The 12,272-nt window shown below is 40.9% G+C and overlaps 1 long non-coding RNA gene across 1 annotated transcript; it reads left to right on the forward strand.

The window, feature by feature from the left end:
• Positions 1-5,845: 5,845 nt before the first annotated feature.
• LOC122214156 lies at positions 5,846-11,295 on the forward strand. The gene is made up of 2 exons (XR_006199764.1): positions 5,846-9,395; positions 9,645-11,295. It is a non-coding gene; the product is annotated as an uncharacterized LOC122214156 (long non-coding RNA).
• The last annotated feature ends 977 nt before the right edge of the window (positions 11,296-12,272 follow it).

A 12,272-nucleotide genomic window follows, 5' to 3' on the forward strand; every position in this document is an offset into this window, starting at 1 on the left:
GGATGGATACCTGCACAAGCACCTATCAAGATTAACCAGCTAAAGGTACTGATTAATCAAACACTTTTATCTAATGCAAACACTAAGTACCAGAGCTTGTCAGTTCTGACTTAGCGTAGGCATGACCTGGAAATTTATTAAAAAATGATGTTCCAGTCCCAGTTCTGACCAATTAAATTAGAATATTTTCAAGTAAGGGCCAGGCATTTGCATGTTTTAAAGACTCTATGGGTAATTGTAAAGTACAACCAGGTAAAGAACTACTGAATTAAAAACAAGAAATTAAACATAAGGTACTTCTAATTTTGATGTTGCATAAATTAAGTGAAAAATGAGTAAAATACTTTACTATAATTATGATACATCACCTTTAACTGTTTAATTAAAAATATATTATCTGTAGGGGTGCCTGGGTGGCTCATTCGGTTAAGCGTCCGACTTCGGCTCAGGTCACTATCTCACAGCTTCTGAGTTGGAGCCCTGCGTCGGGCTCTGTGCTGACAGATCGGAGCCTGGAGCCTGCTTCAATTCTGTGTCTCCCTCTCTCTCTGCCCCCACCCTGCTTGTGCTCTCTGTCTCTCATAAATGAATAAATGTTTAAAAAAATTTTTTAAATATATATCATCTGTTTCTTAAAGCCATACAATTTACATATATTGATAACCATAAGTGCACACCAAATCTCTTTAAGAGTAGAGACTGTCTCTTTATTGTGACAAATAGTACCTAGTATATCTAGGTTTTTTTTTTTTAATTTTTGTAATGTTTTATTTACTTTTTGAGACAGACAGAGACAGAGCATGAGCAGGGGAGGGGCAGAGAGAGAGCAAGACACAGAATCCGAAGCAGTCTCCAGGCTCTGAGCTGTCAGCACAGAGCCCGATGCAGGGCTCGAACTCACAAACCGTAAGATCATGACCTGAGCCAAAGTCGAACGCTTAACCGACTGAGCCACGCAGACGCCCCTAGTTTTCTTAATTAAATAATAATCAGTTACTCCCATCTGATTCTACAGAGTACCACAGTGACACTTTCAAGGATACCAAAAAATAAATAAATAAATAAATAGATAGATAGATAAATAAATAAATAAAAGGACTTTCTTCAAATTGCTTCTTTATTCAAAACCACACACATTGATCTTTCCCTCTATAATTTGTATTTTCTTAATTTCAAAACCATAAATGGAACTATCAGGTTAAATGATCATGATCTTTGTGTTCACTATAAATCTATTGTCATCAACAGCACCTTGGAATGCCATTTGTAGCAAATAATCCATATATTCATGTTATGTGTGATTATCAAATAACATATATGGAGTACAGATATTCTAAATTCTCAACTAAGGAAATAAGATAACCTGACATCAGTGGGATTACTTTATTAGACATTGGAAGGAACAAATAAAAGCCTGAAGACCTAAATCTTTTGGTTTATTTGTGAAATATTAATGATAATCTGTAATATACTATAATTCTTAAACTTTTCATAAGCATAGGCTCTGTCTTATTCCTTATTAAAATGTTGACCAGTACCCAGAGAATAGCAGATACTTAATAGATGATTGTTAACTTGGATTGAATATCTTTAAAATCCTAAATATAAAACATGATTAATGTGGTTAAGACTAGACTATGCATTTTCAAACATTTACAGATACATATTGTAAAAATCCAAAATGTCATCAATAAATTTGTATCATTTATCCCTTTTTGCTACCTTATAAAAGAGTTCAAAATGTTCTTGATTTATAAAACCTGTTAATTTTCCAAAGTCAAAGTGATGTTTAAATATATCTCCTTTTCCCTTAAAATTCGAATACTATAAGAAAATATAAATTACTATAGGAATCTATATTAAAAATGCCAAATTGCCAAAATATGAAATATACTTAATTGCAAGAGCCAAGTTACAGGCAATCTCCAAATTATTATTCAAATTATACAGAGATACAGGTTTAAAATAACAGATAATTGTATTTGTCTTGCATTCCTGCACCATTCTTGAGTTTTCACATCTCTAATGTGAATGGGATTATTGCTTCATTAGTTTCTTAAAATCCTGTAATCTTGCTACAAAACAATATTTAAACTGAATTTCTCTTTCAAAAATTCAATACAATTAAGTCAATTGATACTGATGCAGCCAAATAGCAAAAAATAGGGAATAAAATTCTGAATGTTACAAGATCAGAACTTTTCACATGTTTTCAACTCATAACACCTATAAGACTGAAACGTCTGGATGAAAAGTAAAAAATACAAATATTTCTCTACTACTTGTTATATATAATGTACAAAGTTAATGCAAATGTTCTCATGTTGAATTGAGCTTTTCAAATCATCTAAAAAGTTCTGGATTGTGTAAAACAGTATTGTCTGTTTTAGTTAACTTGAGAAGACTGTGTGTCTACTTTGGCATTTCAGATAGCTTTGTTTTTACATTTCTTGGTTGCAGAAGGCATTTGTTAGCAGTTCAGAAATTTTTTCTGATCTTCAAAATCATAACCACAAAATCTTTACTTTAGTGATAAAGTATACCTAGCTGTGGCCCTAGGTGTGGCCCCTAAAATTGAGAAGGATGAGTTTTTAGTTAGTAATGACTTAAAACAATACAAAGTTGGTAATCTTTAAATTCATTGGGATTGAAAAGTTTTCAATTATTCTAATTATACTCATAATTTGTTTCTTAATTTTGAAAGGAAGTGTAAGTGAACCCCTTAAAAATAAAATGCAATCTACTAATTGTGAAACTTTCTGGGATTTCCAAGTAAGTTGGTTTAAATGAATTTACATCTTCCAAAATTCTGATTACCGTAAAAATGTATATACATCAAGAATTAAATCTCGCAAACTGTAATCACAGAAAAGTTACTTGTATGTTAGATTTCCACAGAAATATTGTTAGATGTCTAAAAAAGAGCTTTTTAAACACAGGAGTATTGCAGTGTTGACTTTAATTGGAAAAAAAATTGAGATAAATAACTCTCTCCTGCTAAGAAACCTGTGTACAGGTGGGATTTCCCATGATTCAGAGAGTGTTATGAACACTCACAGCACTCCTCCTCCCAGCCATTCTAACTTAAAGCAGAAGAAGAAGTTTTAAAGAAAAAGAAATTGATATATCTGTCAATCCTGGCCAAAAGTAATGTAAATACAGACTTTAAATAAAATTAGCAATAAGTTTTCCCCCTTTGAAAGTCTCATAAATGACCATTATAGAAAGACTAAATATTGTAAAATTTCAGATTTGGCCATTTATTTGGATTTGTAAAGCAAAAATATATAGAAAAAAATGTCCTTCGTATAAAAGACTAGCAAAAAGAAGAGTTAATCCTTTACTTTTTATATCATCTCTAGTCTGACAATTTAAGCAAAGCATGACAACATGAGTCATAAAGATAGTAAATATTAGCAATATCATCAAATTTGAATGCCGAATATTTTAACATTTGGACATTATAGACATCTTCTGGTAATATGGTGTTTCCAGTTGGCTTGTAAAATCACGAAATAGTGGTTATGTGCTTTCCACCAAATACTTACTGGATTATTTAAAACCAATTTAAAATTACTGTATTTGTAGTAAATGTTATGAAACCTCACTTCTTTTGACAATTGTTTCCGAGAATTCTGGAATTTCCTAAACCACAATGTGTAGAAGGACGTGCTCCTGAGTGGGCTCCTTTTCTCAGCTTTATGGTTGTTGATGAGGTTCTTTCCGAGCTCTACTATTTGCACAGGGGAGCTAAGTGTTCTTACTAAGTGCAGCGGGGTATGAGAGGAGGATCAGGTACTGCAGCTGCGAAACCTCTGCTCGGGCATGCGTTTTGGTTTACACACGGCCGGGTTAAGGAAACACTTCAACGATGTGTGCATTCATGAGTCCCGGGTGTAATGCATTTATCTCTGTTCTAAAACGATCTGTGCACGCAGTAATCCGGTTTCAATGTGAGAGTAAGTCACTGGGTTTTATTTATCTTTGGTTCATGTTGGCATGAAGCAGGCCCCTAATTACCACCGAGACCCATCGTGGGCAAGGAAAGTAATAAACAGTAATCACATCGCGTACACGTCGAGTCCCAGGGAGAGCAGAGCTCTCAGGAAGCCGCACTTCCAGGAGGGTGTGCGGCTCGCGGGGGTCTGCACGCGCGCAGAGCTTGTTAACGGAGGGCGTGCCGGAGGCGTGGCGCGAGGTGTCCGGGCGAGGCGCTCCGCGAGGCGGGCGGCGGTGGGCGGGCGGCGGGGAAGCGCGGCCGGGGAGAGGCAGCGCTGCGCCGCGAGCGGCTCCCAGCTCCCGCTCTCCCGGCCGCCGAGCCGAGCCGCCGTGGGCGGGGCCTGCGGTGATTGGCGGGCGGGCGGGGAGGTCGGAAGTACTTTGTTTTTTATGCTAATGAGGGAGTGGGGCTTGTCCGTATTTACGTTGAGGCGGGAGCCGCCGCCCTTCATTCACCCACATGGCCCTTCGAGGTGCTGCCGTCGCCGCCCGACCTGCGCCTTCGCGCCACTTCGCGCCCTCGGGCGAGGCCGAGGGGGTGGGGACGACCCCCGCCGCGTAGTCGCGGCTCGCGCCCCTCGCGAAGCTCCTTGGCGGGGCCGGCCGGTCGGCCGGCCGCACCCCCGGCCTGGGGCCTCCGGTCGTAGTAAAGCGGAGGCGGGTGGGGAGGCGGGAGCGAGAGCCCGCGGCGGGCGAGGCGAAGATGGTGGCGGCTACTCCTCCTGGTGAGTCTGCCCGCCCCTCCGCCGAGTGAGTGAAACCTGTTGTGTGCGGCCCCAGTCCGGAGGGAGGGCGGGCGGGCGGGTGGGGCGGAATGGCCCGGGGCAGCGTGGCGGCGGCGGCGTGGCCGGGGGCCGGGGCGGGTCTCGGGCCGTTGGCCACCCCTGCGTGTGGCAGCGGCGACTCGCTGCCCCCTCGCTTGCTTGCGGGCTGGCGGAGGGGCAGGGCAGGGCCGGGGAAGGGAGGGTGGGAGGGGGCGGCGTGCGCGAGGCGGCCGCGCCCGGGACCCGCGCGGACCCTGCCTGGGCCGGCCCCGGCGGGCGGGTGGGCGCGCGGCGCACACAATGGCCCCTCAGGGAGGGTACGCGCGAGGCCCGCGCCCCTTCCAGGGCTCGGGGTGCACGCGGGGCGCGGGGTCCCCGGGAAGGGAAAGTTTCTCCTGGGGGCGAGAGTTAAAGCGCCTCCAGAACAAAGCGGCGGCGGCAGCGGCACATGGGGCAGGCCGCGGGCCGGGAGGGGGCGCGCCCACGAGGTACCTGCGCGCTGGCGGGCGGCGTGGCGTGGGCGGGAGCCCGCGGGCCCCCAAACTTTGTACGCGCGAGGGTGGGCGGAGGGCGCGGGAGCTCGGGGCGGCGCGGCCTGGACGCCACCCCCACTCCGCGTGGGCTTTGTTAACCCGCGTGGGCAGTCCCGGGTGGGGCTCGCAACTTCCCGGGCCCTGGCCCGCGGAGCAGGCCCTGGCCGGCCTCGGTGACGGCGTGGAGCCGCCTTTGCCCGCCCGCTGGCGGGGAGCGCGGCGCGGGAGGGCCGGCCCGGCTCGGCGGGAGCGGCGGCCGCGCCGCCATATTCCTGCGGGGCGGGCTGCGCGGGGGTGAGGGCGGGGGACATGGCGGCGACTGCGCGCCGCCGCCGATTGTTCCCGGCTTAGGCCTCGGGCCGCGTGCGACGGGCACCGCAGTCGCGGAGCCCCCGCCCCTCTGGGCCGGGCTGGGGGGGGGGCGGGGGACACAAAGGAGGGGCGGCGCGCCCGCGTCCCCGCCGCGCTCGGGCCTCGGCGCCGCCGGTCGCCGCGCGGCTGCCGCCGGGAAACGGGGTGGGGGGGTTGCCGCGTCCGGCAGGGCCCGACTCTGACCCACCGCCCCCTGGCGGCCGCTCGCGAAACCGCAGGGCCATGCACCCCCTTGTGCGACATGTGCTGCCGGCCCGGGCTCCATGAGCGAGGCGGGCACTTTGCAGTCTCGAGCGTTCCTGCTCCCTTTTCTACTCCTTAGCCGGAGCAAAGGGGACGGGAACTGGAGAAGGCAGACTCGTTCCTGCAGTATCGCCAAAAGAAAAAATTACCAACATGCCATCCGACCACATCACTTGAGGAAACAACTCTTTATCCCGGCTTGCAGCCACGAGGTCTTGGATGGGGGAGGGGTGGTAAAGAATAGTCCCTTTGCTGCTGCTGCTTTTCCCTCTCATTAGAACTGTACAGTAAAGGATTGCTGTGGATCATACTGGAGTATTTCAGGATCTTTTTAAGTAAGACATGAATTTAATACCTGTGGGTTTTTCAACTTTATTCTCTTACACGTTTACACTTCTATACATTGTTGGTCTTTTAAACATTGCCAGTGTTGCTTGGCTATGTTATCCTCATTTTGGCAAATGAATGTAACTAATTGATAACAAGAGCGTTAGAAATAAGCAAATTTAAATTTAAGTATGGGTTTGGAGGTGATAATAATTTTCAGCAAATATGTTTGTCTTTTATCCCTGTCTCCCCACCCCCCAACCCAGTCATACACGTGGACCTAACTGCACCAAAAGCTTTTCTAAGGATACTTGCAAGAAGAAAGTTTTCCCTAGTGGGTAAGTGTATTCTAATTCTTTTTGGTTAACTTTTTCTTTAAAACAATTTTTTTTTATTTTAATCATTTGAGTAAAATGGGATTGGGTTTTCAAATAGTGAAATAGGTATCTTGTATTTTGTTCACTTAAAATTAACTCTGTGGCCAGCTAATTTTTAAGTTAAAGTACAATGCAAATACCATAAAAATCTTTGGAAACTGGTATGCAGTTTATAAAATGTAATTTTAGAACTGCTTTAAGTTGGGTGATAAAGTAGATCTAATTTGGAGTAAGTTTTCAAGGTTCAAAACAATTTAAACAGGATATTTAAGTTCTATAACAAGCTAATAACACTTGAAATGTAGTCTGAAAGGTAATTTTGTTAATTGATTTGCCAAGTATTTGCTAATTGGAAGCCAGAAGAAAAAAATGTTTTGCCACGTGGATATGAAGATTTCCTCTAAAAAGGTACATGTATGAATCAAATTGCCCTGTTAATTCTCATTCATATGCAGTCTAATCTTGATTTTTTTTTTTTTTTTTTTTTTTTTTGAGTATGTCTTTGGGAACCTCCAGGTAAAGGAAGAGCCACCAATTTCTTTGACAGTATTAGATGGTTAAGATTGTCTTGTGAAAAAGATTTTTTTTCTACTTTTAAGGTGTAAATGTGCTTGTGAATGAAATTCGCAGGTTTGAGATAAACTCATTTTCTCTTCCCCATTAGGAATTATGCTGAATTTTGTATGTTTTCTAGCCCTTAAAAGTTTGAGGTGTTCTTCTAATTATTTATTTCAAATTTAGCAGGAATAAAGAGAACATCACCTTGTGAGACTGAAGATTGTGACCAGTCAGAATAATGTCAAAGTGCTTACAGTGCAGGTAGTGATATGTGCATCTACTGCAGTGAAGGCACTTGTAGCATTATGGTGACAGCTGCCTCGGGAAGCCAAGGTGGGCTTTAAAGTGCAGGGCCTGCTGGTGTTGAGTGCTTTTTGTTCTAAGGTGCATCTAGTGCAGATAGTGAAGTAGATTAGCATCTACTGCCCTAAGTGCTCCTTCTGGCATAAGAAGTTATGTTTTCATCCAATAATCCAAGCCAAGCAAGTATATAGGTGTTTTAATACTTTTTGTTTGCAGTCCTCTGTTAGTTTTGCATAGTTGCACTACAAGAAGAATGTAGTTGTGCAAATCTATGCAAAACTGATGGTGGCCTGCTATTTCCTTCAAGTGATTTTTACTAATTTTGTACTTTTATTGTGTCGATGTAGAATCTGCCTGGTGTATCTGATGTGACAGCTTCTGTAGCACTAAAGTGCTTATAGTGCAGGTAGTGTTTAGTTATCTACTGCATTATGAGCACTTAAAGTACTGCTAGCTGTAGAACTCCAGCCTCGGCCTGTCGCCCAGTCAAACTGTCCAGTTACTGAACACTCTTCTATGGTTAGTTTTGCAGGTTTGCATCCAGCTGTGTGATATTCTGCTGTGCAAATCCATGCAAAACTGACTGTGGTAGTGAAAAGTCTGTAGAAAAGTAAGGGAAAATCAAACCCCTTTCTACACAGGTTGGGATCGGTTGCAATGCTGTGTTTCTGTATGGTATTGCACTTGTCCCGGCCTGTTGAGTTTGGTGGGGATTGTGACCAGAAGATTTTGAAAATTAAATATTACTGAAGATGCGACTTCCACTTTAAACGTTCCAGAAATGTAAAGTATTTTTAAAACCTTTGTAATTTTAATTTTGAAATTCATCTATACAACTTTCTGTTTCTTAAACTGAAGTTTTGTCATAATTTTGTGCTAAAACATTCTGAGGTTGCATGTCAGGATTATAAGTTTTTACTATATTGGAATAGATTTATTAAGTATTTGATTTTAATCGTGTCTGTGAAGGAAATTTATTTTAATAAACGTATGATAATTTGTGAATTTGGGAGATGCCTTTTTGCTTTTTTAGAGTTGGTATTTGCGCTGTCTTCATCCAAAAGTTAATAATTGCATTGCTTGTGCATTGTTTATTTAAATTTGGTGAAAATACTCTGTTTAAAGCAATGTATTAAGAAAGTTGTGGGGTTTGGTTGCTTTTTAAGCATGTTAATTGACATTTGGGGAGGGGAGGTTGTCTTGTTTCTAGTAATCAAATACTGTTTTACCAGTACTGGTGTTCTTAATGTATAACTGTTAACTGGTTACGTACTAGTTTTCTTACTAATTATCTATGCTGTATAAACAGTTAGTGGTCCTTAGACTGTTGTTAACTTTCTGGAACTTAAAAAACAGGAGTTAAAAAGAAGACACGCCGATGCTAAGCAGAGTGACAAGTGTGTGTGTGTGGACATGTCTCATGCCAAGAGTGTAGGCTGGAAGTCTGAAGTTAGGTTTTCTCTAATGCTGTAATACTATTAGTACTTCTCCCTTCATAAACCGGACTTTTGCAACATTGATAGTTGGTCTAGGCATATGTGACTTCAAGTCCACTGTAGTGGAAGCTAAGAAGTGGCAGTAACAGTATTTTATTCAACATTTCTGCCTTTTCTTTCATGTGTTTGTGTCTAGCCTGTGTTTTCACCTTGTAGAAGAATGTGGGTTAACTTGAGAATAATCAGATTTTAAAGGATCCGTTGTTAAAATTGGATCCAAGCTAAATTTTGAAGGAAAGCTGTAATATGGAGTAAATTTGCCATAACTTATTTATTACACCGTGTTATAAAATAGATTATGTAAAATCTGAACATGGAAAGCTTAACTGCTAATGTATCCCTTTTTAAAGAAACTTAGAGTTTAATCATGGATCCCTGAATAGAAAGGTAAGAGTTTCATAGTTCTGGAGTGATTATTAAAAGGTAACTTTTCAGGGGCGCCTGGGTGGCTCAGTCGGTTAAGTGTCCGACTTCAGCTCAGGTCACGATCTCGCGATCTTGCAGTCCGTGAGTTCGAGCCCGGCGTCAGGCTCTGGGCTGATGGCTCGGAGCCTGGAGCCTGCTTCCGATTCTGTGTCTCCCTCTCTCTCTGCTCCTCCCCCGTTCATGCTCTGTCTCTCTCTCTGTCTCAAAAATAAATAAACGTTAAAAAATTTAAAAAAAAAAAAAAAGGTAACTTTTCAGAGAGAAAATACAAAGAATTGTGCCACGATTAATAAAATGAGGATCTAATTGTCCTTTACTTTGAGTTCTTAAACCTTTTGAATTGAAAACCTTAAAGTGGTTTTGTTTTGATCATTTAATGACAAATACTGCTTTAAATGTTTTTAAAGCCCCATAAGGTTAGCATGGGTTATAGTAGTCTCCAGAAAGGTGTGCCATGGTGATTAGTGAAAAAAGTGATATTTACTCTACCAAACCATATAATTTCATTTTAAAGCTTTTAGCATTACTATTTAATATAGAATAGTGATAAGACATTTAGAGGATTTCTTTACATGCTAAAATGGAAGTCAGATTTTAAATAAAATCTTAAATGGTTAACTTTTCTCCCTAGATGCTGAACCTTTGTAGTATTTGTGTTCAGAACTCAATTGGACTGTAACTAGACTTAACACACACATTTATTAACTTGTTTGGTGGGTGTTTTCTTGTGAGGTTGGCAGTAGGGCTGAGGTTGTCTAGAGTTCACTAGGAATTGCATTTTATTTGTTTCTGGTTTTAAAATGCGTGGCAAAGTTTATGTTCATGATTCTGTTAAGATTTTCTTAAACAATACAACATAGTTTTCAAGTAGCACTAACAAAAAGCCATCTAAATATAATTAGCCATTTTGAGATACAAATAATTTGAACACCTTGATTATAGCTCATAATTGCCTGCCTTCTCTCTAATTGACCGGGGAGGGGGGAAGCTCTAACCTTTTTTTGTATTTTGACCTTGAAATTGTTAAGAATTGAGTATTAGGGTACTATTGCTTGAGTTTTGATAGCTTTAAGATTATTTTCAGGAAAAATAAGTTTTTCTATTTTTTTGCATGTTATACATGTATGATTCTTAGCCTGTGTTTAAAAGGAAAGCACTTACAGCTTTATGAATTTTCAAAACTGCAAAGTAGTGGTGATTTTACTAAAAACTTTGAGATCTTCGTTTTACAGGCAGACCTGTCTAAACAGAACAAGCCAGAGTTGGGTTTTTCCCTGTAGTTTGAAGAGCCCTACAGAATGATTCCTGACAAAATGCAACCTGCAATTGCCTGGAGAACAATTCAGTATTATGTTAAAATTTATTATGTATTTAGTGAAATATTGTTCTGTTAGAAGTTGACAACTATGGTGTAGTTGTCTAGCATTAGAAAACTAGCCTTTGGGCTGAGTAGTAAAGGTAAGGAGAGCACAAGTATACAAAGGCCAGTATTTGGTGTCCAACTAAAAATAAGATCATCATGTCTACTTGAGTCTGCAGATTATCCTTTGCCTTAGAGGTTGTTTAGCCTACATTGTTTTTAAAGTCTGAATTAATATAGTTTTCTGTTTTTACGAGTTCAGTTCCAGATGTAATATTCCTCAAGAGTTTTAAAGGATAACTCAAATGGATGTATCCCATGAATTTTAAGACAGTAGGAAAATTGTTAAGGCTTAATTCTCTTTCCAGTAATTTCAGCAGGCATAGCATTCAGAGGCCTACTTCTGTATTTGCAATTTAGTCATGCTGTTTGAGTTGTTTGGTGCGTTTAATGTAAACAAATAAAATTCCATATTTTAAGACTGTTTGTTAAGAAATTGTCCAGAATGAGCATATTAAAATAAAAATTTTAAGGTCATTCTTAGTTGTGGCAGTTTCTCTGGTGTTGTTTGTTATTATAAATTGATCCAAACATCTTTGCTTATCAATTTAAGGTAGTTGGGAAGTGGAGACAGGTCCTGAGGTGATTTACTGCCTCTATTAGTTTACTTTACTAAAGCATTTGTAGTATCTATGGCAGCATTTGTGTCTTAGTTTTACAGATGAGGAAGTGAGATCAGCAGTATTTATTTGCAAAGATCTAAGACCAGTGGAGTCTGGATTAAAACCCAGGTCAATTAGTCGATAAAAAAAAAAAAGGTTATCCTCTACTATTTTGAATCTGACCATGCTTAAATCACATTTGAATTTGCTTGATTTGGAGATTGGGGTTCCTAGTATATTCTGCTCGGGGGTCCCAAGTACAATTTTTTTTTTTTTTCCAATCACAGATCATAGGCACTTAAAATCCAGCTAGTTAACTTGTTAATTTAAGTAGGAAGCATCTTTATTTTGTACTTACTGGGATCTTGTCCACATGTTAATAGTTTTGTTTTTGTTTTTGACCTATTGATACATTGAAATTTAAGAGAGGAAGCCAAAGTGTGTAGTCTTAAACTGCTTTTTAGTAAATATCTAAATATTTGCTGACAGGGTTGAATGTTTTTTAATGGGTTTGTATTATACTTAAACCAAATTAAGATCTTCAGCAGTTTGTCCAAATTGTAGTGTTTTTATAATAAGATGAAATTTAAGATTTTTAAGATATTTTGCTTGTGGCCAGTAAAGCAATTCTAAAAGCAGAAATTCCATCCCTGTGCAGTTTTGAGTACTTGAAAAGGTAACTAAATTGGCAATGTAAATACAGGTTTAGTCATTAATGGGGCAAGTATTTATGGCATAGAGGTAAAAACAAAAAATCCTGGGGTTGATGGCAAGTGGTGCCAAATATATTCAGTGCAATGTTTCCATTATTAATAACTGCATGCCTAAACTTAAGAGTATGTACGCTTAGTA

Source organism: Panthera leo, chromosome A1, assembly GCF_018350215.1.
Source record: "Panthera leo isolate Ple1 chromosome A1, P.leo_Ple1_pat1.1, whole genome shotgun sequence".
Taxonomy (NCBI): domain Eukaryota; kingdom Metazoa; phylum Chordata; class Mammalia; order Carnivora; family Felidae; genus Panthera; species Panthera leo.